Source organism: Pelodiscus sinensis, chromosome 16, assembly GCF_052426305.1.
Source record: "Pelodiscus sinensis isolate ZL-2025 chromosome 16, ASM5242630v1, whole genome shotgun sequence".
NCBI classification, from domain to species: Eukaryota; Metazoa; Chordata; order Testudines; family Trionychidae; genus Pelodiscus; species Pelodiscus sinensis.
In genome coordinates, this window is record NC_143067.1 from 13342299 (window position 1) to 13369337 (window position 27039).

General features: G+C 42.6%; 1 long non-coding RNA gene across 3 annotated transcripts; it reads right to left on the reverse strand.

Annotated features, from left to right (window-relative positions):
- Positions 1–3015: 3015 nt before the first annotated feature.
- LOC142818735 (uncharacterized) lies at positions 3016–10423 on the reverse strand. Of its 3 annotated transcripts, none has more exons than XR_012896368.2 (4): positions 10267–10423; positions 9606–9806; positions 8905–9042; positions 3016–3236 (listed from the first exon to the last, which is right to left on the reverse strand). It is a non-coding gene; the product is annotated as an uncharacterized LOC142818735 (long non-coding RNA). The 3 variants fall into 3 exon arrangements; XR_012896367.1 differs by having other exon boundaries at positions 10202–10279; XR_012896369.1 differs by lacking the exon at positions 8905–9042 and having other exon boundaries at positions 10202–10279.
- Positions 10424–27039: the final 16616 nt, after the last annotated feature.

The following is a 27039-nucleotide window of genomic DNA, read 5'->3' on the forward strand; positions in this document are numbered from 1 at the left end:
GTGCCTGGTTAATGGACGCTGGGCATTAATATTTCTTACCCTTTTGTCTGTGTTCACTGTAATAGAAACCCCTGTCTAGACTGAGTGGCTACTGCAAGTAATCCCAGTGATCTCCAGTAAAATCACTCTGAAATGTGATAGCCATAGTTATCAAGGAGCACCGGGATTAACGTGATTGATTGAACAATGGACTTCTGGTTTTTAACATGATCTATATGTGTCTCAAAATCAAAAAAATATAGATGCTTTGTAAACCCTTCATTGCAGGGTAACTTATCATAGTCAATAAATGTACTGGCACACCCTAAAAGGAGACAGCTTAGCAATGTTGCCTAAGTGAAAGGATAAGCGGTAATAGCCATAAAGAAATACTTACATTTAATCAGCCACGGATTCTGCAAGGACTACATCCATCAACATACTTGCTGGCTGGGTAGCACAAAATATACAGTTGATCAAGCTTTCTGGAGCAGTTCTTGTTTTCAAACATCTCAATGATGAAGATATTTGCAGTTGGCTTCAGTCAGGGCTGCCGTCTTCCTTCCACAAAGCAGTCTGAGTGCTCAATGAATTATGGGCACACCTTTTTATTTAGCAAGAGTAGACTAAACAGTACAGGTTATAACCAGAATGCAGTTATCCAGTTTGAAATGGGTTCTTAAATTGGCTTGGCATAGGTGTAACTTCCCGACTGAATCGTCATTATTACTAGCCCAATTCCTGTTAATGCTGACTGAAAGTGCACCCCGTGCATTGAGATGACCTACATTCACTGTTCCTCCATTTTGACCATTTGGAAAACAGACATTTTTTTCCCTGACAGAGTATTGGTAGGTTTGGTTAATTAATGTTACCAAAGGATTTCAAGAGCTTCAAATAAAAAGAACAAGTTAAGTGCCAACTGCTATTACTTGCTAGTGCACTTTTGTAGAAGTCAAGCTTTCTCACATTAGGGTTGAAAGCTGAAAAAAAATACATTAATGCCAAAACCCAGTTTCCTTCCAATGGAAACCATTCTGACACCAGAGGAAATTTTGGCTCTACAGCAGCCAAAATGATCATTCATGATTATCATGAAAATACCCCAGATGAGATTCTTCCATTAGACTAGTATGTCCAGTGTACATTGCAGTCACACTACACTGCAATTTAACACCCAACACACCTGGCAAAGTGTGAAGGAAGTAATGTAGAAGCATGGTGGACACCACATTGTGATTAAGTGGGAAGTCACTTGATTTGGACAAAACATTGATTGTGATGCAGCTTTCTGATATTTGCATTATTCATATTATACCACATGACACCATATACTAGCCAATGTTACTTTGCGTTAGCTAATGGCTAATTTGTTTCAAAGCTCTGTCACATTTCACAACCAAGACAGCAAGTTCTGTATTTGCGTTTAAAGGATTCTGCCTTATTTCTTATAGTGCACCCATGAATTGTGTTTCCTTTTACACTTGCCACACAAAGGCTGAAATGATGGTTAAGGATTTATTTAAAGCATTGGGTCCAAAGATAAAAGTAACATGCCTTATTGGCACTGTCATTTCGCATCCCTGGGGGGGGAGGGCAGAGTAGGGCGTTGGGGGAATTGTGATATGACAATACTTGTGGAGTGGAGTGCAGGAGGCTCAGGGCAGGGGGTGGAGTGGTGGGGTGGTGCAGGAATCAAGGCAGAGGTTTGGGGTTTGGGGGCTCAGGGCAGGGGACTGTGTGTGTGAAAAGGTGAAGGAGTCAGAAGTGGAGGTGCGATGAGAGGCTCAGGGCAAGAGGCTGGGGCAGCTTAGGGCAGGGGGTTGGGGTATGTGTGTGTAGGGTAGACTGCAGGGGACAAAGGCACTATTTAAGGATGGCAGGAGGGGCTGAAGCCCCCCCACCCAGAACGTCATACCGGGATGCTGCTGTTCCTCATCGTCCCTGTCAGGGAGCGAAAGGGAAGCACACAGCGGGGGTCACTTACTCCTCTGCCGTCTCCCCTCCCCAGTTAGGAGGGAGAGGAATTCAAGCACTTGGTGCTTTCCTCTCATTCCTTCAGAGAGACGGAAAGGGGAATAACAGCAAACAGTGTTCCCATGTGAATCCCAGAGGTGGGGGAACTTCAGACCCCCCCACACACTCTCCCTAAATGACACGGGGGGGGGGGGGCTCAGGGCTGGAGCAGTCCCAGAACGGTTGGGAGGGGTGCATCCACAGTCAGCCCCTTTAACCTGCCTGTCTACTTGCTGCTTATCATGGCAGCCTGTAGGAAAGTCCTGGGAGTCTGGCAGGGAGCGCACCGTGCCTCCTCCTGCAGCCTCTTACCAGAGTAGCACAATAGGGTGCACAGTGCACCGCCGTACTTTCCCCTCTGGTTGGGTCTTATTATACCGATACCCCGTTCATATGTACCAACTCTACGGGTGCTCTGAGGCTGGAGCATCCATGAGGGAAAATTGGTGGGTGCTTAGCACCCACCAGTAGCCTCCCATCAGCTTGCCTCAATCCCCAGTACTGCCTGCCAGTGGGCCCCATGAATCAGTACTTTCCCCTCCCTTCCCATGCCTCCCATCCACTGCAATCAGCTATTCGGTGGAACTTGGGAAGCTGGGAGAGGGTGGAGGGAGGAGCAAGGAAGTTCTGCGCTTGGGGGAAGGGCAGAATTGGACAGGAAGAGGTGGGGCTTGGGTGGGAAAAGGCAGAGCATGGATGGAGCGCAGCTGGGAAGAGGCGGGGCAGGAGTGAGGTTTTGGTGGATGGGTGGAGTCAGAGCACCTGTGTTATCTGTTGGGTTGCTCAGTATAACAAAGGATTTGCCCACAAGGACAGGAAATAGTACTGCAAGAAGGAGCCTTGTTTCCTTTGTGTTTTTTAACCTGTACACCACAAGGCTTCCATTTTATGAGGGAGGCAGAACCAAAATGAAAAAAATCCCCCGGAAAGTCCCTTTCATTTTTCTTGAGATGGGAGCAATCGTTTATTCGGCAGGATAGGCCTGCAATCCTGAGCATGTCCCTTGTATTGCTGACAAAATTCATGTGCCCAATCACTTTTTATTTTAGAACTAGAAAAACTCCCTTCTCAGAGGGACGGATTCATGTAAGATATACATCACCCAATAGCGCTGGGTCAATTTACACCAGCTGAGGCTTGTGGATACTATTGCTTGGCAGTAGAATTCTCTTGAGTTGACCTGATGTTGACCTTTTGCCCAGCCTTCCTCAGCACAGGAAAACATTTCTTCTGTCACAGCCCTGCAGAACTCATCCAAAGCAGAAACGTACAGATTAACAGCAAAATATTGAGCTCTTGTGAGGCTAACTGACGTGAGACCGGGGCTGGGCAGTTTATCTATCTTTTTTAGCTGCTAATGATGCTGAAATGGCACCAAAGTCTGAGGGGGAAATGGTTGTAACCTAAATAGTTTGTAGCGTTTCCAAGTTCACTTGGGGAGTCTGTGCAAAGGGAAGTAATCCTATCCTGTGTAAAACTGCATATTTTCAGAGAATTATGGAACATAAACTCTTTGCATCCTGAGAATAATTTTTTAAAGAAAATTCATAGGAGCTTCCTGGCAGACAAAGCAATTTTGAGTCCTTTAACTTCTGGATATGTACTATATGGGCACAGTGCAAGGCCTGTGGGCATTAATGGCAAACCTGGAGAGAAGCTGAGAGGAGGAGTAGAGGCAATCAAGGGATGTAGGCAGTCAAGCTCCCAAATGGAACTCATACTAAGGGTACGTCTACACTACATGCCTCTGTCAGCAGAGGCATGTAGATTTGTTTGTTCAGCAAAGGTAAATGAAGCCGCAATTTAAATGATCGCGGCTTCATTTACATTTACATGGCTGCCGCGCTGAGCTGACAAACAGCTGATCATCTGTTTGTCGGCTCTCCGCTAGTCTGGACGTTCCCCCTGTCGACATCAAAGCCCTTTGTCGGCAGCCCCGGTAAACCTCATTCCACGAGGAATAACGGGGCTGCCGACAAAGGGCTTTGATGTCGACAGGGGGAACGTTCAGACTAGCGGCGAGCCGACAAACAGATGATCAACTGTTTGTCGGCTCAGCGCGGCAGCCATGTAAATGTAAATGAAGCCGCGATCATTTAAATCGCGGCTTCATTTGCCTTTGCTGATCTGTCTAGTCTACATGCCTCTGCTGACAGAGGCATGTAGTCTAGACACAGCCTAAATTTGGTTCTCTAGGCACAATATAGCCTCTAGGAGTTTATCAGAATCTGGGGCTACATCAACAGTTCAGCAGAAAGTCGACTTAAGCTATGCAACTCCAGCTATGTGAATAACGTACCCGGAGTCAACATACCATAAATTGAGTTACCATTGTTTCTGTACTACAGGGGGCCGACAGGAGAAACTCTCCCATTGACTTCCCTTACTCTTCTCATCCATGGTAGAGTAACAGGGTCAACTGGAGAGCAATCTGGCATTGCTGTGGAGCACTTACAGGAACAAACTGTCCATGAGAGTCCTTGACTAGGAGATTGGGAGCAGTAGAGCCCCCACCACTTTCCTGGTGGCTGGGGGAAAGTGAAGCCCTCCGCTCCCCACCCTGAGCAGCAATGGAGCTGCTGGGAGAAAGCAGAGTGCCCAGATGCCAGGGGAAAGTGGAGCAATTGGGGGAAAGCAGAGTCCTAGACTGGTGTTGACTTCCCCTGGTCTGGCAAATTCCCTGTTTCAGGACCAGTCAGGTCCCGAGGATGCTGGACCAGGGAGATTCAGCCTGCACCAAAAATTACCCAGCCATCTTGGAACCACTATTAGTATTCTGGTTCAAAGGGGGGATGCCTAGGGGATGGATATTTAGCTGTTCAGATTAAGTGTCCCTTTTACTAGGGCAATAGTAGGTGGCCACTCAAACCGAAGTTGTTAAATCTCAGTCTAGCAAACTGGAAACTCCCCATAGAATTCCACTGGCAAGAGTAATCCAAGCGACACCCTTCCCAGGCTATGTCTAGACTGCAGGCTTCCTTCAGGAGAAGCTTTTCCAGAAGAGATCTTCTGAAAAAACTTCTTCCAAAAGAGAGTATCTACACAGCAAAAGCGCACGTCGAAAAAACAATCTGCTTTTTCAAAAGATAGCGTCCACGCTGAATGGATGCTCTCTTGCATTTAAGCTCTGATTACTATGGACAGAGTGGCCACCAGGGCACTTGTGCTTTTTCCTCTTTCCTCTTCTTTCGAAAGAACTTCTTCCCCATCCACACATGCCTTTTTCTGAAAGAGCTCTTTCGGAAAAAGGCTTCTTCCTCATAGAAAGAGGTTTACCAATGTCAGAAAACCCCTCTGTTCTTTTGATTTTTTTTCAAAAGAACGTGATTGCAATGTGGGTGTAAGTGAAGTTTTTTCAGCAAAATGTCAATTTTTCTGAAAAAACTGCAGTGTAGACATTCCCTCAGAGATATAAACTATGACAGACACAACAACTCCAGCATAACACACCTGGAAAGAAGTGTTAAGGAAAACAATGGCAAAACCATTGGGCTACGTCTACACTGGCCAGTCTTAGTCAAGAATATATGCAAATGAGGCACGGTGATGAATATTGCCATGCCTCATTTGCATACTTAATGAGCCACCATTTTTGCACAAGGGGCTTTGGACAAGAAGGAGCAGTTTACATTGCTCCTTCCTGTGCAAAAAACCCCTCTTCTGCTGCTTATTTTCAGGCAGAATGACTCTTGCACAAGAGGGGGGTTTTGCGCAAGAAGGAGCAGGGTAGACTGTTCTTTCTTATGCAAAAGCCCCTTGCGCAAAATGGCAGCTCATTAAGTATGCAAATTAGGCATGGCAATATTAATCACCATGCCTCATTTGCATATGTTCTTGCGCACGACTGGCTAGTGTAGACGCAGCCTTGGGGAAAAAGAAAATGTGAGTTGTCATAAAGAAATAGAAAAGAACTGGCAAAAAAAAGTTAAAACAAAGATCTTCAAAAAGCAACAGTCTGGAAAAGGAGGCAGCCAAAAGGAATGAGGTTATAAGGGAGGTGGAATGGCCAAAGATATATTTTGTGAAATGGGATAAGGTCCTTTCTTAATGGGATTTTGGACATGCAAGATCATGCCATTTATAAATGCAAAATAGTATAACTATTTTATTAAGAAAGAGAGAGAACTGAATATCATGGGAAACACTCCAAGCCCTTAATTAAGAAAGGGAAGGTATCATTTGAATGCAGCATTTGATTTCTAGTTCTGGTTTACGGAATTATTTTAATTTTTTCTATGATTGGTTGAGCTCAATAGCCAGCCAGGAAAACAATCGTTCTCACTTCTCAAGCTCAGTATCTGCTTTAAATCAAGGAGAAGGGAGACTTCTGATTCAAAATAGTGGATTTTACAAGCTATTCCCAGCAGAATCACTGTAGTATGTCACTCTTTGAGTTTCATGAGGATCATATGAACAAATAAGAGTTTGGAGAGGAAAGGGAGACTGAGATGAGGGGAAATCTGCATTTCTGACCAGTTCTGCAACTTGGAAAAGAGAAAACTGGAAGATCATCTAGAATTGTGCTTCCAAAGCATCAAGACCCAGCCGTCAGCTGCAAACTTTAGTAAATATGAACATTATAAGACTTAAGTGTCTTAAAACTTATTTCCAAGGAAGTGTCTCATTTTATTACAACATGAGTAAGAGGCTCTAAGGTAATATTTACTTTGGTTTACATTTCATAAAAAACAGAAGACTGTGATTTCATGGAGGCTATAGCAGGAATTCCTCTTTCCATCCAAGTGGAAGAAATTATGTTCAGGGCCTTTCCCTGAGGGCTCAAGGGGAAAGCACATGAACAGGGAAACTCCCACTCAGCTTTATTTGTGGAGCTAGACTTTTAGGCGGATAAGGCTGGAATTGAGAGAAGCTATAACTAGACTAACTGGCCAAATCCTGTGACACTGTGTGGTAGGCAAGGGTAAAGGATGCCATGCAAAAAGGATAAGCCCAAAGATCTAACACTCCAGCTGATGAAAATCAGAAGAGCCATACAATCAAGGAGAGAGATTCCTACCTAGAAAGAAGGTAACAGCAGAGACTTGGAGAGACTGGTGCAGTACTTAGTCTAACTCAGCCTGTCACTTCTTTCACAACTGAGTAGCCCAGCAGCATCTTAAAGGTGCTAGAGGAAGGGCTGAATGAAGGATAAGCAGGAGGTGTGTGAAGAACAGAAATGGAGAGAAAGAAAGAGGAGAGACATCTGCAAAGAGCCTAGTGCAGGGGTGAAATAGTGCACAGTCCATTCCTGATACAGGAGCATCTGAAGTACAGATGTCTTTAGGAATTCAGAACACCTACAGAATCTTGGCCGGAGGAATGAGTCACTTCTACATGTAGCTGACAGGTGAGGCGGTGTGGTCTCTGATGCAGCCCCAGGGCTGAATTAAGCAAACTCCCAGCATGGACTTATAAGAACAACATCCTCACCCTCTTTATGAAGGATGGCTCAGACATATCTCCTATCTCAGCTGTGCCTGGTGAGTCTAGCCTTTACTTGCTTTTAAACCCATCTCTGACCACAACATGGTTGCTAATCTTTCCAAAGCATGTTTCCTTACAAGCTGTAGTCCTTCTGTATTGTTAGGGCCTCAATTTATCCACTTTCTCACCCTTGTGTAGCAACCTGCTTTTTGGCAAGGACAACTGGCTGCAGTTTCCTTGTGTCTGGTAACATAACTCCTTCTGTTGGCCAGAGGGGATCAACAGAGAGTGGTGCATGCTGCTTCCAATTCTGTCGGCCTGTGAATGAGAGACTAAGTTAGGAACTCAAGCCCAGATCTTAGCATTTTGCTGCTATTAGTCGACAGGCCGGCCCTTTTGGTTTTCTTAAAGACTGTCTGACTCTTTGTGGCCTCATCGGTGATCAAGTCATAACACCACCATCAGCCACCAGCTGCTGTCTATTCCCACGGTATAACCTATCCACTTCAGGGTCTTTCCCTGAATGTAATACTTGGGCATTGTGTCTGGGCCTGTCTTTCATTTCTTCAGTGGAAACTCTATCTCTGTCGAGAGAGTGCCCCAAATTCTGCAGAGGCACTTGTTCTTGAGTCCACGTTTCATTCCTGGAAGCCAATATTGCTTTAACAGGCGCAATAAAAGTATGTGCATGTAAAGTTTATTCTACTGTCATAGCTACTGGGAGAAGTCTCCTCTGGTTAGCACAATTCTTCTCTTACTTGCAAATACTTTAGAATTAAAGTCACTGATTGACACCATTATGAATATTTGTGAGTGTATACATCGTTAACTGTTGAAAGTAACCTTTGGGCTTCCTCACATCACATAACTTCAGCTCCAAGGTGGCAATTTCAAATGCAGTGTTACGTGGTGTTATTCTTGATACTTTCACACCCTGGGAATCATGTCACCATGCTGTACAGGCCCCTTGTCCAGGGTACAAAAAGTCCATCTGACCAAGTAAAGAAATGAGTAGGATAGGGGTTGTTAAATTGCACGTAACCAGCTAATTGAGTAGTCGATGGAATTTCCATTGACTATTCAATAAGGGGAGAAACTTGGCCAGGAGCTAACCCCGCTGCAGCTCTGCCTTTTAAATGTATTAAGAGTCATCAAGCAGCCAAAAAGCAGAGGTGCAGCAGGGGGACCAGAAGTGAACTGGGACAGCTGATTTCTGGCTTGCTCCAAGTCCTCCCAGCTGCGCCTTTGCTTTTCAAATGTATTAAAAGCCGAGCAACTCTTAATACATTTAAAAAGCAGAGCTGCGAGCTTCTCACACAAATTCCAGATGTGACTGGCAAACCTCTGCAAGGGAGGGGAGACGGACTAACGTTTCTTCTGCCCATTTTTCATTTCTCAACACAACAATATGTGGGGGCTTCATCCCGCAATTTCCTAGGAGTGCACAGTCAGCAACACTTGTCAAGACCGTGCCTCTATACGCACCTAAATCTCTGCCTCCACAGAGCCATTTAGTCTGTGTGGTTCCAAACAACCCCAGGCAAATGCCTCCCCTGTGAAAGGTTCTCCAGGGACTGCGTACCACATTCTGCTGATTTTTACTTACAGAAGAGCCATGTAACCCTGTAAAGAAACGGTGACAATTTGTACCTGATTACCTCATCGCTGGCTAAAGAGATGGGAGCAGGCCTGCCCAAGGGAGGGGAGGGGCAGTTGCCCCAGGGCCCAACTATTTAAAAGGGCTTGGGATTCCTGGCCACCACCCCTGCAGCAGTAGCAGCTGGAACACCAGCTCCTTTAAATCACCACTAGGATGCTGTGTGGCCAGGAGGTTCTGAGGGCTGGCACAGAGCAGGCGGGTGTGCGCAGCACACTCCAAGTGGCACTAAAGGTTGGCTACTCCAGCCCTGCCCCTTTCACCAGAGTCCCCACCCTTTCTGGGAGCATGGAGCCAGCCCGCACCACCAACTTGCCCAGAGGCCCAGCAAGACTGCCAGCCTCCCTGGATGGGGAAAGGAATTCTAATGCCTTGATTCCCAAGACAATGAAGAACAACAAAAGGGCAAGAAAAAATAGATAACCTGCCATTCATTAACCATAAACATACAATTGTGACCTAAACAGGCAATGTATCAATAGCCAGGACCTGCAACTGACATCTTCATCAGCCAGCTTTCTTTACAGACCTTCAGTGTCTTGCAATTTGAAGAACTCGTACTAAAACACAAGTTCAGATCGTGCCTCCTTTCATCCACAGTGCACTGCCTCTGCTCAGACTGCCTTTCTGACATCTCCGTCCACTTGCAGACAAGAGCCTCACTCAGCACAAGTTTTAGGCACTGTTCAGATTGCTTTCAACACCCGGCATGCTTAATTCTTCAGCCTCTCTGCAATACATTGGCATCAGTGTTGAATAATCCCCACAAATCATCACATAGGCCTTTTTAGTAAATCTTTCCACTTATTAGAGAGAAATTTAAACATCCCAAATATGAGTATTTTTCTAAGGAGTCCTTTAAAAACAGTTCCTGGGCTCATGCGCCAACATACACTCTGAAAATACAATTAATAAAATAAAATGTGACACATAGTTGAGCCCAAATTAAAACTACCTACCAGCCAAACCCTCCCACCTAGCCCAGAGTAAATAAATGGTCTTTGCACAGAGGGTGTATACAGAGGCTTGCCGAGCCCATAGAGTTTTATGGGGAAACCATACAGCAGCTTTTCATCCCACAGACGGTACTAGCATCCACTCCTCCCCTCAGATCCCTGCACTCACACAGGTGGTTTAGACCAGTAAAGTTTCAGACCCACTGGCCACACCCCCAGCCTCATCCTCCACACCTCTCAGAGTGACACTATGGAGACTCAACCCCCTTGCGGAACTCCTCTCTTCCCATCCTACATCCATGCATGCCCACAAGAGTTCCACTGCCTGTTGGTTCATCAACCGCCACTTGCAGGATGTTCTAGGGAACACTGAGAGGCAGAGCAGTTTCTGTTCACCTTAGCACTCTACCTCCTCAGCTGCACTGTACATTCCTTGGTCTTAGCCAAGCATCGGAGCCAGAAGATTATGCAAAGTTTTTTGGGAGGCATTCACTTGTAGACGACTTAATGTAAAGTCACCGTGAATTATAGCCTTGTGTAACAGAAAGCTGCCAGTGTTTTAAAACCATCTTTCCTTAAGAAGCATCCTACCAGCCATGTTTAGGCCACTACGCATGCGAACAATTAATTACCAAGATCTACAAATAAGTGGGCTTACTTCACCTCTCACTGACACCATGTTTACAGCAGTGTAACTCCAGTACCTCTCGCCGTAAGTGAAATGTCCACAACATCTATTTACATTGTGCTCCAAAGCAGACTCTTTAAGAATGGTACTGGTTTGGTCAGAGAATTTTATCATTTCTGAGCCTTTAAAGAAACAGACGACAAGAGTGTGATGAATTCATGATTATTGCGAGAGAGTCTCTTCAGGATGATTCCCCAGAGGGGGCCTCGAAGCTTTTGCTTGACAAGTGTATGTAGTGTTCTCAGATCAAAAGAGAAATCCTGCCTTGTCAAACAAAACTGAAAATGAGAAAATGACAGAAGGTGGGTTTTATGGGTGTGTTAATTTACAACACCTCTAAGCATTCGTGATTTCCGAGCTTGTAAATCCTGTCATTCTTTGACACTCTAAGAATTATAAGCTCCGCACTATGTGCCCCTTCTTGCTTCTGCTGAAGGCAATAAGATCAGGCCTTATACATATAGATGTTTCAAGATCTAGCAGATAGCTCCTTTTTAGTTAATCAAAAAGACAGTTGGTGTTGCAGTACGTTTCTGTGCTAGCCCAACCATATTTTTGTTCTTGTTCTAATCGTATTTTTTATGTAGGGATTTCATTTGCTATTCAATCAAGCAGCCTTTATATATACATTCTTACCTCTGAATTAAAAGTCAAACATTGTGTTCTAATTTTTATTCAGGCCAATTCCTCTTTGGAGTAAAAACTGAGTCTCAGACTATGCCCCCGTGTCCGGTCAAAGACAAATGGAAAAATGTGTCCAATTCTGAGCGAAATTTAGCTTGAGAATATTTTGCCACAGTATGTCATGCTAAGATTTTTGGTCTTGTACAACACACAGATTCCAGCTTGTCGGTACACCCCATACATACAAGCTCTGCTGAACTCAAAGAGCTTGCATAAGTTGTTAATCAGAGCAAGATTTGGCCAGGAGAGCATGTTTATACAGAGTGTAGCAATGTACTGAAATATCCAGAGATAATTAAAGTATCTAGCTAACATATTGGCCCCTCGGTTTAGAGTAACACTCCTGCTGCAGAGCACTGTAACCTAGTCCTAAATTTTCCATCAGTATCTTCTAATAAGAAGAGGTGAAGAATGCCAGCACTTTCACTACTGGCTTCTCCCAAACGAAGGCTGCTGTCTCAGAAGAGCGGGAATGTGATGTAAAAGAAGTGAAGATATCTAAACCAAAGCCATTCTGAAAGGGAAAAAAATACCAACCAACTTAAATACTGTCAGCACAGCCTTGATTATCCAGATCTTTGTTATCAAAATATCTCTGGGATCTGAAATAAGGTCATGTCCCCTAATAGCTGTTAATTACATTGAAAATTCTGTCAGCCACCCAACACCTACATTCTAAGTTATTCCACATGCCCTGTTACATTCAGATAATGCAGGGTTGTTTTATATTGTTATTTGTCGCGTACCATAGACTGAAAGTGTACAGGGGACTGGAAATATTGGATTTTTTGATGATGTTCTTTCCTAGGAATTTCATTTTTTTTTCCTGTTTAACTTCCCAGAACAAAAGTTGGCATATTGACTTTACTATGATTGAGGGTATATCCTGCCATCTTTCCACTCTCCATGTATTTTGCTCCAAGCATGCAATGGTATTCTGCACACATTTTGTAGATCTGATGGCCTATTATGGAAGTGCCTCCACCCAGAATGCCTAAAGCACGTGGCGTGTATACTCCACTATGACATGGGGTCTGTGGATTTAGACATCTGACAAATATCTCAACTTAAAATCGACCACCAGGAGCTATCCAATGTGCTTCATACTAATTCTAATCTCAGTTACTTCAGAATAAAGCAGGCATGCCTCTAGTGAAATCAATGGAAAACGGGTGTAAATTAGAAGAGAATCAGGATGAGTGTCTCCTTTTTTTCCACTGTTGAGATATTCTTTGTGTACGGATGGATTTCTTTCGAAAGAACTAGGCCCGAGCCTCTGTGCAATATGTAGGAAAGATTTCACACAGCACTGCATGGGTGTGTCTAGACTACATCTCTCTGTCGGCAGAGGGATGTAAATTAGGCACTTTGAAATTACAAATGAAGCCAGGATTTAAATATCCCGTGCTTCATTTTCATAATCACGTAATGGCGCTCTTTCGAAATAGCGCTTTCTCAAAAGAGCGCCATGACGTGATTATGCAAATGAAGCGCAGGAAATTCAAATCCTGGCTTCATTTGCAATTTCAAAGTGTCCAATTTACATCCCTGTGTCTAAAGAGGGATGTAGTCTAAACACACCCTAAGAGAAGAAACATATTCTTGTGTTTATATGTCAATTTAAAGCCATGGTTTTTTGCTTTATTATATAAGTCTTTACTGTATGCTTTCAAATAAGGTTCTGATTTACTTATATTAGCATTGAGTAGGAAGGCAAAAGATCCCAAATGGGCCAGAGGTGATAATGAAGGCAGGATACCCAGATGGACATATTCAGATGTTTTTTGGTCCTGAGCTTAGATGATTTACACCAATGGGCCAATACATTGTTGGTAGCATTACAGAATGTAGGATAGTCCCTCTGACATGGATGCAGTACCCTGGATAAATGTTACTGAATTAAGCTTAAGTATCTTAGGCACTCATTATATCAAAAATTCAAATGTTTATATATTTTTCTATGTAGCTTGTCTAGAAGCTATGACCAATGTAATCCTTGGGAAATGTTATTAGCTTCAAGGGTTTTTTTTTTTGTTTTTTTTTTTTAAAGAAATGGACTAAGACAAGAAGGAACTGATAGCTGAGCAGGTTTCCTAGAAAATATGTGGGAGGAAGGGCAAGCTAATGCCCATCTCCAGACCTGGATCTTTATAAGCTCCACCATGGGGGAGGGGCTGTTATCTACAAATTACCTCAGCGCTACTCAACTTTGGAAGCTCTGGGGACCACAATGATACTCACAGCAAATGCCAAGGGCCACAACTTAAACGTGGTTCCATATACATGCAAATATATGCAAATATAAGCAAATAGCTTCTTTCACACTGATGGGCATAATACAAAGATTAAGGCAAGACTACACAACATGCAGGCCCCATTTAAATCAGTTCTACTGATATTAATAAAATGCAATATTTACCCGATCTCTACCCATATTACAGCACTTTTAATGAGCAATGACAGTCCAGGAATTTAACTGTTAAAACATATATCAACAGAAGACCATTATATTGACTACTTTTTGTTTTGGCTCCCACCCGTGGACTGCATGTTGAACCTCATGTAAACCCAGACTGCACTGAGGCCACAAACAAACAGGCTGCGGGCCACATGCAGCCCGTGGGCCACGTGTTGAGTAGCCCTGAATTACCTAGTCCCAGAATCAAAAGGCGGTAACATAAAAGTGGAAAGGATTCATAGGGCAGAGCAGAAAGAATGATTAACTTGTAGCCCCAGTGAAATTCCCAGAGGGGGGTTGAAGAAACCCTTGTTGCAGCTGGAGGTGATTGCTGATAAATGTAGTAGCATGCTAGTTCTTTTAGTGCTTTTAGTATGTTTTCTCTGTAACACTTTTACCTTAAGAGTAAATGTGCTTGCTTAGAAAGAGCTGTGGAGTAACTTAACTGTGGCTGTTACTCTATTTACAGTCTCTGAGGAGAAAAGCCAAGCAGGCCTACTGAGGCAGTGTGACTTTGCTGGGGAATTCACAGGAGGGAGACAGACATGAGCCTCCACCCAAGTGTGGTGGTGACAACTAGGGAAATGAAAGTAAGTGCCCAGGCTGGACCATAGAGGAGGAATACAGATGCACTTACCCTGAATTGTGGCGGACTCAGCACACATACTGCATAAAGCCAACTTCGCTTTCCTCTTCTGAAAATATTTTTAAATGTTTCAAATACTTCACCCCAACCCCACCCTCCCATGGGCATGACCTACTTTTGATAAGAGAGAACAGTGGTAAGAGAAAGTGACCCCCACTGACCTATCTGACTCCAAAATACACTTTATTTAGCAATTTCCCTCCTCAGAACCACATCAGTAAGTAGTGATAACAGTTCTTTTCTCCAGGGCCACATCAAACTGCTTCAGGGCCTCTGTCACACCAGGTTGATTGTTTTTATGTCCTCTCCTTTCATGCTATAATGCAAGGGTTTCGTGTCTAAAAAAATCCTCTGTCACATCCAGTTCATTCACAATTACTCTGACAAAATTCAGTCACCGAGGAAAATCCTTGATGTCAGAGATTTCATCAAAGGCAAACTAATAAATACTATAGCAGTCAGCTTGTCTTTGGAGTTCTGTTGGTGTTGCCAGAAATCTCACTTGCTCCTTCAACTGCAGCACAGTCAAAAGAATTACATTTGTTTCAGTTCCTTTTTCCTGTTGTGGGCTTTCCCCCTACCCTGGAAATTAGGAGCACATACAAGTAAGATACCGTGCCATCCTTATCACTGCACCATCTGTAAATGGTTTCATTCCTCTGACAATTTCACATGCAACCTTATAAAAAGCCCCAGCAGCCTTAACTCACACTGCTAACTTCAAAGATATGCATGACTGTGTTGGACCTTTCTATGCCGCTGGGACAGATATGAAGGGTCACGCCCGCTTTCTGTGGAAATTAATTTCTGTGTCAAATTGCTGTAGGGTTAATTGAAAGTTGCTTTCAATTGTGCAGCAGTGTCCTTTCAAAACTTTGGACAAATACCAGCCAAAGGTGGCTGGAAAGAAATGGAAGTGGAAGATAAGCCTCTGGAGAATTCTCTCTATCCTCCACACAAGACCATGGAAGCTTTCAGCAACCCCAGGGGGACATTCCAATGAAAACTCTGGCTGGCCCTGAACTCTGTGCTTCCTACCTACTTAAGTGGGGATGAGGCTACAAATGGGAGCCCAAAAGCGAAGGAGACAGGCAGGGTTCTCGGGCCAGCGGACAGGCGATGGTCCTCCTCAGGATATCAGCGTACAGACTAGACCTCCCTGGTTTGGCACTGTCAGGACCTGACCAGTCCCGAACCTAAGAATTTGCCGGACTAGGGGAGGTCTCCTACCACCAGCCCCCAGTCTCATTGCCTGCTGCTGGCGGGCTGCCCCAGCAGGCTCCCTGTCTCACCTCCCCCACCAATCTGGCTGTGCTGCTTGCCCATCTGCTGCCAGCTCTCCGTAGCACAGACTCCTGCTCCTGCTGCAAGGCTCTGGCCCTTCACAATCGGGGCAGCTGCAGGGCCCCGACCCCGGCCCCGCTCTCCAGGAGGTTGTCACAGGGCTCCGACTCCACCCCACGGTCCTGGGAGCTGCTGCAGTGCATTGGCTATGCACTCCAGGGGGCTGTCAGGATACTCCAGCCCCATGCTGCCATGGGGCTCCGGCCTCAGCCCTGTGCTCCTAGGTGACTGAGGAGACTCCGGCCCTGGCCCCATGCTGCTGTGGGAGGCTGCCGTGGGGCTCCAGCTCCAGCCCCAGTCCTGTGCTGTCCCCAGCCACACTGCCAACCCTGATGCCCTGCCCCAGCTGGCCCTCCTGCCCTTAGGCTCCCAGGCTCTCTGGTCCAGGAGCATCCTTGGTCTGGCAGGATCACAGATGTTGCCAAACCAGAGAGTGCTAGTTTTTGGAGGTACAACCTGTGGTAACTTCTGTCTCGTCCCAAGGGCCTACAGAAATCTCTGCCCCTTGCAGTGATGTATGAGCACTGCACAGATTTAAAATAACAGTCTCTGAATCTACACTCCCCCACCCCACACTACTCCCTCCCATTGGTATTGAGCATTTCTGAGACACATTCCACACTCTCAATTCCCATTAAAATTGGTGTTGGAGAGGCTCAGCAACTCACAGGATCCAGCACCATTATGTGTAGTTTCTGAGGAAAAGATGATTTACAGGGAAATCTTCATGGCAAATGGAAGGAGCCTTCTCTGAAACCTCCTATGCGTCTCTTTTCTTTACAGCCAAGTTGCACTTAACAACCTTTATTTAGATTTGCTACAGCTGGTCTGGAAATATTTTATTTTATTTTGTGAAAAATTTCAAAAAAAAATTTCCTCTAAAATTTTTTAATGGACTGGTTTTTTTCAGTTAAAAACATCTGACCTCCATGTTTTGATGGCAATAGAACCTTTTCTCCAAAACTATCAGCCATTTTTTCAGTGGGGAAAAATAGAGTTTTAATTTAAAAAAAAAATCAGCAGCTCCATTATTTGTGAGGCCTGATGCATTGGAATAAAGATGGAACTTTAGCTAAAATCAATAAAATCCATCTCAAAAGATAATCCTTTGCTCAATGTGCACAAATCATCCTCATTCTCGGCTAGCACTTCTCAGGTATAAAAATGGAACATCGAGTGGAGGAAAAAGGACTCGAATATTCTGCTTTGGCTCTGTGCTCAAACTCAAGCTTTTCATTTATTTATTCATTTATTTATTCATTTATTTTTAAAAGCCCACTCTCTGCCGGGAAGTGGTGGCCCTCACCATTTCTCTCCCCAGGGATCCTGTATAAAAGAAAAAAAAATTAAATGAGGAATTTTGGTGCTCTGGCTTATTTTCTTGTCGTGCTGTTAGCACAAGGCTTGGCTTCGGTATTTTCAATACATCACACAGAGATATGTATTATAATGGGGAATGTGGGATCATTCGCTGGACATTCACTGAACATGCCTTGCATTCTCACTCATTCTGCTCACAGACATGTTCAGACTTAGCAGCTCCCTTGCTCAGAAGCTGCAAAGCTATTTTAGGCTACATCTTGACTGAAAACATAACAGGTGATTTCAGGCTTGCCATGGAGAACATGATTTGAGGGAAATAACAGTGTTGCAACTTGCTTAGAGAAGCTTCTCTCTCCATGTTTCAGTCTCTCATGCACTGTTTGCTGAACTGTTGCTTAGTACATGATTAATTTCACATCCAACTCTTAGGAACCTGGACTAAAGCCTTACAGTGTGGGCCTGGAGTATCAGTGCTATAGATCCCGGCAGTCTACTGTATAGTGTTTTTGTCTAATATGGGAATTACAAAGCAACTGCGTCTAGACTGGCAAGTTTTTCCTCAAAAGCAGCTGCTTTTGCGGAAAAACTTGCCAGCTGTTTACACTGGCTGCTTGAATTACTGCAAGAACACTGACGATCTCATGTAAGATTGTCAGTGTTCTTGCGGAAATACTATGCTGCTCCCGTTCAGGCAAAAGCCCTCTTGCGCAAATGCTTTTGCACAAGAGGGCCAGTGTAGACAACGTGGTATTGTTGTGCACAAAAATGCCCCGATCGCGAAAGTGACAATGGGGCTTTCTTGCGCAAAACCGCGTCTAGATTGGCACAGACACTTTTCCGCAAAAAGTGCTTTTTCAGAAAAGCGTCCAGGCCAATCTAGACGTTTCCATTAAAAGCATTTGCGGAAAATCATGCCAGTCTAGACGTAGCCAGGGTGTACAGGCACTGAATTCCCATTGAATTCCTTATAAAATGAGGTTTAAGGGTTATTTTAAAAGAAGGGTTTTATTTCCAAATAACCATGTCTAGATAGCATTTCTTTTTTCGAAATAGGGTATTTCGAAATAGCGCCCAGATGCGATTATGCAAAAGAAGTGTGGGAAATTCAAATTTGAGCTTCATTTGCAATTTCGTTTGTCTGTATTTGCATTCCTCTCTCGAAAGAGGATTGCAGTGTAGACATACCCTAAGTGGTTAACTGGTTAAATGTGATGTTTAACCAGTCAGCTGATTAAAGGGGGAGCAGCCTCTGTCTGTAATACACCTGGGCCTGCCATGGACAGGGGCTGCTCTGGCCAGGCTGGGGTGCCCCTGTCCGCGGCAGGCCCTGTAGGGCTAGAGCAGCCCCCCTGCCCGTGGCAGGTGGAGAGCTGCTCCAGCCCCCACTGACCAAAACTGATAAGCATCACCTGTTGAGGCTTACACATGCTGGTTAACCGGTTAACCTCTCACATCCCTAATATGAAGTATTTCGTATAATCACCAAATTCTCTGATCTCAGCAGGGACAGAAAATGAATGCAGTTAATAAGGATTAATATCTATTGGCATAGGAGAGTGATAAATACTATAGCCTCACCATTTCTATTGCCATAGGTATCACTATGTCAGCATTTCTATTATTACCGTGGATTGTGGGAGAAGAAGGGATGATTATAAGTCAGACGTAAGAATTTGCTCCAGGCTAAAACTTGGCAAAAAAAAACAAACAAACCCTCAGCTGTGATTTTTTTAAAAATTTTTTAACCTTTTTGGAAAAAAAAATTTCAATCTATTTTAAGTTACAAAAAAGCAAAATATATGAGATTATTCCTAAATTCTCGAGATCACCATCTAGCCAAGAAATACTCTATATAGCACTACACTTATGGTTGAGTTTTCATCAGGATATAAGAAGCTTAGTGATTTAAAACGCTGTTTGGCATTTATGGAACTCCAAAATGACTTTGTTTTTCTAAGTGAAATTTTGCAGTGCATGACGCTGTCGTAGAGACCACGGCCTTGAAGATGTCATTGCAGTATTTCAACACCCTTTTTTTTCAAGTCAGCAACATTCATGTCGTTAAATTGCTTGAACCGTATTTCTGAAGATCCCTTAAAGCTGTGCATAGAATCTTGCAGTGCTTCAAACTCAAAGTAAATAATCCCGGGAAGGTTTTCAAAGGCAGAAAATTAGTTAGGCATCTAGCTTCTGTAGCCTTTCAGGTGCATTGGGTACCTAATCTTTCCCTTACCCTCACCCCAAATCATTAAATCTTGTAACTGTCATACAGAAAGCACTCCTGTGATCTGAGGTGAAGTTTTCCCTTCTAAGGAACTATAATTTTGTAATATTTTATGTGCTAGTAGTGCCTAGAGGCCCTAGATTGAGAGCTCTTTAGGCAGACACACTTTCTAACTTAAAGACCTTATTTATGGTCTAAGAAGATGAGCAACATAGGAATGGGAAGAATTGGGGAGGCAATAAAAAAGATGCCATTCTTTTCTACATTTAGGGAGAGATTTTGAAAGCACTCAGAGTTAGGTGCCCACTTTCAATTGAATTTACATGCCTAGCTACACTTTTTGACCTTCTCCCCAGATATGTTTTATGTACATTTGCCAATTATATATTCTTTCTATTTTATTGATTGTGTTCTGTTAGTATTAAAATAACTATTGATGTCTGCCCATTAAGCATGGCGTCAGTTCCAACCCAGGGGAAGCAACTCCTTTTTCACCCTAATCACCATCCGTGGGCAAAGACAACAACAGAGATCATGCTGCTTAATACACATTGCCCTCATGGTTTGTGAAAATGCAGCGAGGGGGAAATCAGTGTAGGGGGAACAGGTTGACTGTTGGTTTATCCTGCGCCTAGTCCACAAGCAAAGCAGGAGAAGAATGACTTTCCGTTCAGAAACCAGGGGTGTGGCCAGTGGAACCTATGCAGTAAGAACACAAGAGATAATGATGTGGCTGGGGTGGGGATGTAGTGGTTACAATATACTGAGCCCGCCCCCCGGTAAGCTGAGTGCTTGGGCCAGAAGAGAGTCAAATGCCATCAGCTGATAAGCAGAGTGCCCACAACTGGCAGTTCCGGCAGCATGTGTTTCTACTAGTGTTGCACATCCACACCTGTCTTGGTGCATGTAATTTATTTTGCACATGGATGGAAAAAATTAGAGAGGAAACTGGTCTGCGCCATGTAGATAGGCAGTGAGAGTTTGATGCACTTTATGGATATACCCCCTCAATTCTTGCCTTCCCCTTGTCCAGAAGGGTAACATTGGTTCTATTGCCAGTGAGATATCTGCAGCTAAGGAGGAAGAGTTAGGATTAGTCCCTAGCTATAACAGGGCCTCTATGAAACAGTTCCCAAGTCTTTGCATTGCCAGCAGTAGCAGAACATGAATTAATTTGTTCTCCCAAAATAAAGTTTATTTGAGAACTAGAAATGATATTTTATCATCTCTTTCATTGGGGACCATGCAAGTCCAGTTTCCTTAAAGAACTGAACTTAATCCGCCTTGTTCAGCAACGATTTTATTTTAGTTGCTAAACATTTGAGGTTGAAGTGAATAGTTCATCTTTAATGGGATTATCTCTTTCAATGTTTGCTTTCATTACAGTTTGAATAGCTCTGAGCATGAGAATCTAACCTCACTAAAACATATTTTTGTAATTTGATACAAACTAAATTTAACCACTGACCTTCAGCTATAAAGAAATTACTTTTTTCCCCCCTGAAAAATAGAATGTCAGATTAAAGATCTGCCAGTTTCAATTTCCACGTTGCTAACCATAGATTGATTTCTAAAACCTGGGTACCTGCGTGTTTACCATCTGTGTTAATGTTAATAGCAGTATATGTCCACCTAGTTTTTGGCCTGTCAAAGTGGTCTGATACCTGTTAATTTTAGCAACTAGCTGGATATACTCCATAGACTTTTTAAACAGAGAATAATTTAATTGAGCTGCCTCCTAACAATATTATATGAGACAGTTGACCTGTTTGAAACAGAAACATAAATGTTAAACCCCTTTCTTAAAATATAATGTGAGTTTGTTTTGATTCTTGCATTACAAGAACTATTTATATCCTAATGTTTCAGAATGTTATGCTGGAGCTAAGAAATTTTATGCTCATTTTTTTCACGGGTTATCTTGTTTAAGGGTGTTATGGATAGGAAAGAAATATGTTGGCTTTTTCTATCATCATTATTCTATTTTTAAGACCAGATTGTTTTCCTCAAAAATTAAAAAAAAAGTTTTTTTCCTGCTCTTGAAAAATATCAAGGTTTGCTGAGCTTGTTTTTGGTGGAAGATTCTTTACAAGACTGAAGAACTGGACTGTTTCAGCCCAGTTATAGGAATGAGAATATTTAAGCTTTTATACGGAAAGCTTTTCTAGCAAATATTTGTTAGGAAGTTGAGTGAGGGGAATGGGTCAGCAAAGTGTGAGCAAAATCTCACCAGTTTTTTAAAGAATCTACCAGCAGAAACAAAGAAATAAATATCCAGAGGCAAGCTTCTCAGCTGATGTAAACTGTTATAACTCCACTGAAGACAATAAAGTTATGGCAATTTTCCTCCACTCTGACATCTGATAGTTCTACAGTAAAGAAACAAGCAGGAGGGGGATTTTTGTTTTTTGTTTGTTAGTGAAGATAATAAAATATTTCAGGCCTTCTTTATAGCTCAGAATACAAAAATGAGCATAGGCACATTTTTTTTCTTTGAAGGTAAATTAGGAACTTAGCATAAGGCTTGACGAACTCATTCCACCTATAGCGTTTGCAGTACTTTATTTGTATCCAACTCACAAAAAATGTCATGTGATTAACTCTGTACACACACACACACACACACACACACACACACACCTTTAATATACTGGGATGGTTCTTGTGCAATATTTGCAATTAAATCCTTTGTACATACTGTACAATGTATTTATAGTCAGACAAATAAGCACAAGAAAGAAACTTGCCCTTTTATTTCAGCTCAGAAGTCTTCAGGGAAGGATAGTGCAACTAAAATTCAAATTGTAATACATTCTGCATTAATAAATGGTCAGCTTAGAAGCATTTCCTGTTTATACATTGTGTTAATAAGCATCCATCACCCATGTCATATAGACTGGACACCAAATTCAAATGTCAAACAAAATGTAAGAGGTCACACATTTTCCTTTACTAACTAAAAGTATAATTCATAAATATTATTGCTACCAAACTCTCCATCTACAGCACTTGTTTAGAAATATGCACATGTAATATAAATTGTGATTAAGTTAAATGGGGATATTATTTCCTGTTTTAAGGGTGAACAGCAGCGTGAATTATGTTTTACTTACTAGGCATTTCAATAAAAAACATATAGCTGCTAACAAGCTGCTATCCCAAATTTTAGCTGCATATTTGAACACAAAAATAGATTTTATGATCCACCTCTTTTAAATGATTCTGTGTCTGTTATTTCTATGGATGCACAGAAAAGCATTTCCTTTCATTAAAACATCTTTTAATATCTCATAAGAATAATGTCTATTAGGCAATGTTAGATCTGTAAACACACAGCAAGTCACACAAATATACGAGTTGAATTACGTTTTCCATGCACTCTCTTTCAAGTGGATTAGCTTTTGAAATGTGCTAGTTTAAGAAGTGAAACTGCAGGTAAAAGAAACAATGAACTCTGTTATAATGTAGATGGTACCATGAGCTTTTGTAGGCACAACCCACTTCTTTAGATGTCTACATTTAAACAGCAGAGCTGCAGCGGGAGTAGCTTTCAGAGCTGGCGTGAACCGGGACTGCTCCGGCTCCCCGTTCAGACCTCCAGAACCAGCTCTGCTCCCACACAAAAGCTCATGATACCATCTACATGTTTTGTTAGTCTTTAAGTTGCTACTAGACTTTTTTTGTTATTTAAGTTTTCCTGTTACGGCCTATGTCGGCTACCCCTCTGAATTTGTTAATAATGTCCCTGAAATAATTACTTTACAGTTTCTGTAGGTCAAACTCTTAAAAAGAATCAAATAAAGCAATAAAGATGGAAAATGCTTAAATGCAGAAGTGTTTCAAAGGACAGAAAGCGTATCACCCATGTAGCTTGGTCAACAGAACTATCTGGCTATACTTCTGTCAATTAAACTGAAATGACAACAGACACTGTATTTTCAATTTGTTTAAGGCCTGATCCAAAACCTACTGAAGTAAATGAAAAGACTCCCATGGACTTCAGCAGATTCTCAGTCTAATGGTCAGTTAAATTTAAACGAGTCAACAAGCGATCAGTTTATATGTTACAAAGTAGTAACCAATTACCAGAAAAAGTTCAGCTATCAATTCAAGTTAAAGATTTGCCCTATTGGCAAATAGAGTCAAAAGGCAGAAGGTAGTTATTAGTTTACCATTGTCCCCACTATAATAAAAAGGCTGCCAGAATCACTTAGCTTCACTGAGTACAATCAACCATAGCCCAGTAATAAGGATTACTTTTAGCTAAAGCAATCGCTCACATTGTATGCAAAGAGGTTTATTCCCACAGAGTGAAGTTGCATTTAGCTCCAAGTAAGCATGCCCCGTTATTAGATCTCTTGCGCAACAGCCTACAGAACTCGGTTGCAAACACTGTCATATCAAAGACTTTCCAGGCAAATAAGAATGCCACACATTCCCAACTTATCTACTTTTTTTTTTAAAGCTGTGGTAGAAAAGAGATTTTACCAAGTTGCTTGAGTCTGGTGTTCTTTTAAAAGCTTGTAAAATAGGAGTCTGACTATTTGCTATGCACCATGTTCCTGCTAATAAAAGAAAACGCAGAGAAGATTACTCGAAAGGAAGGCGTGCTAAATCCTTTAAGATAGCCTGAGATGAAAATAAGTTCCATACTCTACATATCATAGAAAAACACTGATGTGTAAAAGAGTTACGCATTAATATAACTCAGCCTATTTTACAATAGTCTAACAACCTCTTTGATGTGACCATATTTATGGAGTGAAGGAGACTCCGAGTCAGCATCAGTAATGAGATAAGTGGAAATTATTGTTCTGCCTTAAGGTTCTAGGAAGCACAAAAGGGGTTCTAGTCATGAAAATTCTCGCAGTGATGAATTACTAATAGTACTACTATTGATCTTTGTGCAACCAAGCCACTGAATTTCAATAGATACAGAGGAGGTCATTTGTTGCTATTGAATTGTGTTGTCCTGTGATTTTATGGTTGGCCTGTGGTAGTGTTCTTTGTGTTACTGTCTCTGGTATAAACAGCTGTATGAAAAATACAAAGAATAGATTTGTGAATATGTTCACAAAGTGCCAGGCCTGGCTTGTGGAGTTCCATTATTCCTTATTCAATGGGCTTTGGGTAGCCCCTGGATAGTCACGACAACATTGACATTTTTGCAGCCCTGTAAGCTGCATACATTTTATCATTATTTCATCTGAAAGTTAAGTGAGGGCCTGATTCTGCCCTTCCTCACCTTACTCTCTAGGCATCCAATTAAAGCCCAGGACTGTAAATGTGACCTCTACATTTCAGACAGTCATGGCTAAAGACATTCCAGGCAGTACACCAGCAATCGGTGCACAAGGGACATGGGGGTCCAGAGATGGTCTGGAGGAAAAGGGTGTCTGCAGAGATGAGCCAGGTCTCTTTGGATCCCGGGGAATCCAGGGAGTTTGTGGGGAGGCCCTGAAACTCATTCCAGGGGGACTACATCTTGCTCTTGGACTGATATGTAGGAAATTCTATAAGGAAAATCTCCCCCAGGATTTAGCAAGTGAAGGGAGGAAGGTACGGGAAGGGATGATCCAGCCTGAGGTTAGGAATCTCTGAAGCCCACATTCTGAATGTTCAAAGGAAACCTTTTAAGAGTAAAGACATTGTCCTTATATGAGTGAAGATCAAACCTTCCTTAATCTGCGGTTTCAATAGCCAAATGACTTAATAAACATCTGTCTATTCTCCATGTAAGCTTTTTAAAAATCTAACTGACAAAGTTAGTAATATTGGTATCTTTAAATGCTGAAAACCAGAGACTGGAATAAGTAAGAACATATTTTTTTTAATCTCCAAAGGTCCAAATCCTTATTTACTTTACTTACACAACCAGTACCACTCCCTAAGAGACATGTACATTCCCCAGGAGACAAACAAGGCAAACAAAATCATGCAAGGGAGTATTTTTCTTACTAACCGTTCTCCCTACGCCCTCTAGCTGATACTAAATCCAGCTGACAGTGGATCTACACTCTCTTCAAAATCTGGCCCTTTTCTCCATATTTCTGATAAAAGCCCTAGTCTACTGCTATCTTGACCTACTTCAATTACCTTCCTCTCTGCTAAAAATTAATATTATGAAATAAGTAACCAAAGTTAGTACCACAGATACATACAGCACATTGACATGTTCATGCTGGTCACTGTTCCCCCCAAGAACTGTATCAATTCAATAGGAATCTCAGAAATCTTTAATGAGTGGTGGGAAAACATGATGCTGTTTCAGTTCATCTTGACCATTGTTAAAGCATCTTCTTTTAAATCCCGTAACACAGAAAGTCAAAGCTGAGTACTTCAGGGGTTCCATTTTCTTTCATTCCCACTTGTGAACTCTTACAACTCAAAGAAGCTGAAACTGCATTTAGCCTCTAGGAGAGGAAGATGATTTTTTTAAGGGCACCAGATAAGGGTTTTGAAAAGTGTCAGGATGTCAGCCGCCAGCTGGAGAAAGTGGATTCGTAAGTTAGCGTTCGCCTAAGGTTGGGGGGGGGAGCAGTATTATGTGTATGCAATGCCTGTATTTACAATCATACGTTACACGGCCAATATTTGACAAAAGTTGTTTGGTTTATTTATCTCCATGCTCAAGCTGTCTCATCACTTTTTAAATGGACACCCACTGCAGACACCAGGGCAAGATGTTGGGAACTACGGCTCCATGCCCCCAGAAGGGGCAGGGCTGAGGGTAGTCAGCCTGTAGCACCACCCAATATGTGGTGTGTTCTCCCTCCCCCAGCCTGTAGAGCTGTATTGAATGGTGCTCCAGCAGCAATGCAAAGGGCCTGGAGTTCCGGCTGCCACCACTTCCACAGTAGCGGTGGTGGCAGCCGGGAGCTCCGGGCCCCGGGGAAACTTTCCACCCCCTCCAACGGGTCTCAATGGATGTTGTGGTCAAAGGTCATCTTTATCCTTTTTGCAAAATATGGCAGCTAGTTAATCCTATGTAAGAACGGCCATATTGGATCTGACCAAATGTCCATTTAGCCCAGTATCCTGTCTTCCCACTGTGGCCTACACAAGGTCAGAATAGAACAGGTAATCATCAAGTGATCCATCTTCCTCACTAAAGTGTTGCTCAGCACAGAGCTTAGGCTTGTGCTTAAATCCCATCAACGGCATTTATGCTCAAGAATCAAATCAGGGTCTCAGTGAATGTGTCAGACAAGAATGCATGAAAAGGTCCATCCTCTTGATGCCTCTTTGCTCCCTGTTTCCTGTTTTCACCACAGACACTTTATTTGTCACCCAGCCGGGCCTAAATGACACAAAAAAGTAAATAAATGAAGTGGCTTTCAACAGCATGTCCAAACAGTTGTCTAAAATAAATAGCCTTGAGAAGGGCTTTAGAGAAGGGGGAGGAACAAGCCATTGTGCTGTGGTGTTAAGGACACTATAAAAGTGGTAATATATCACAGTAGGAAACAGACTGGCATTGATGAGTTAGTTTAAACATACCAAATAACCAATCCTGGTCAATAAATTAAGGAAAGTTGTTGAAGATTGGACACTATACTTATTACTTTAATTTGAAGGGGAAAATATGCAGGATAACATATTATCTTCTAATAAGAGATAACTTATGACCAGATTGTGCT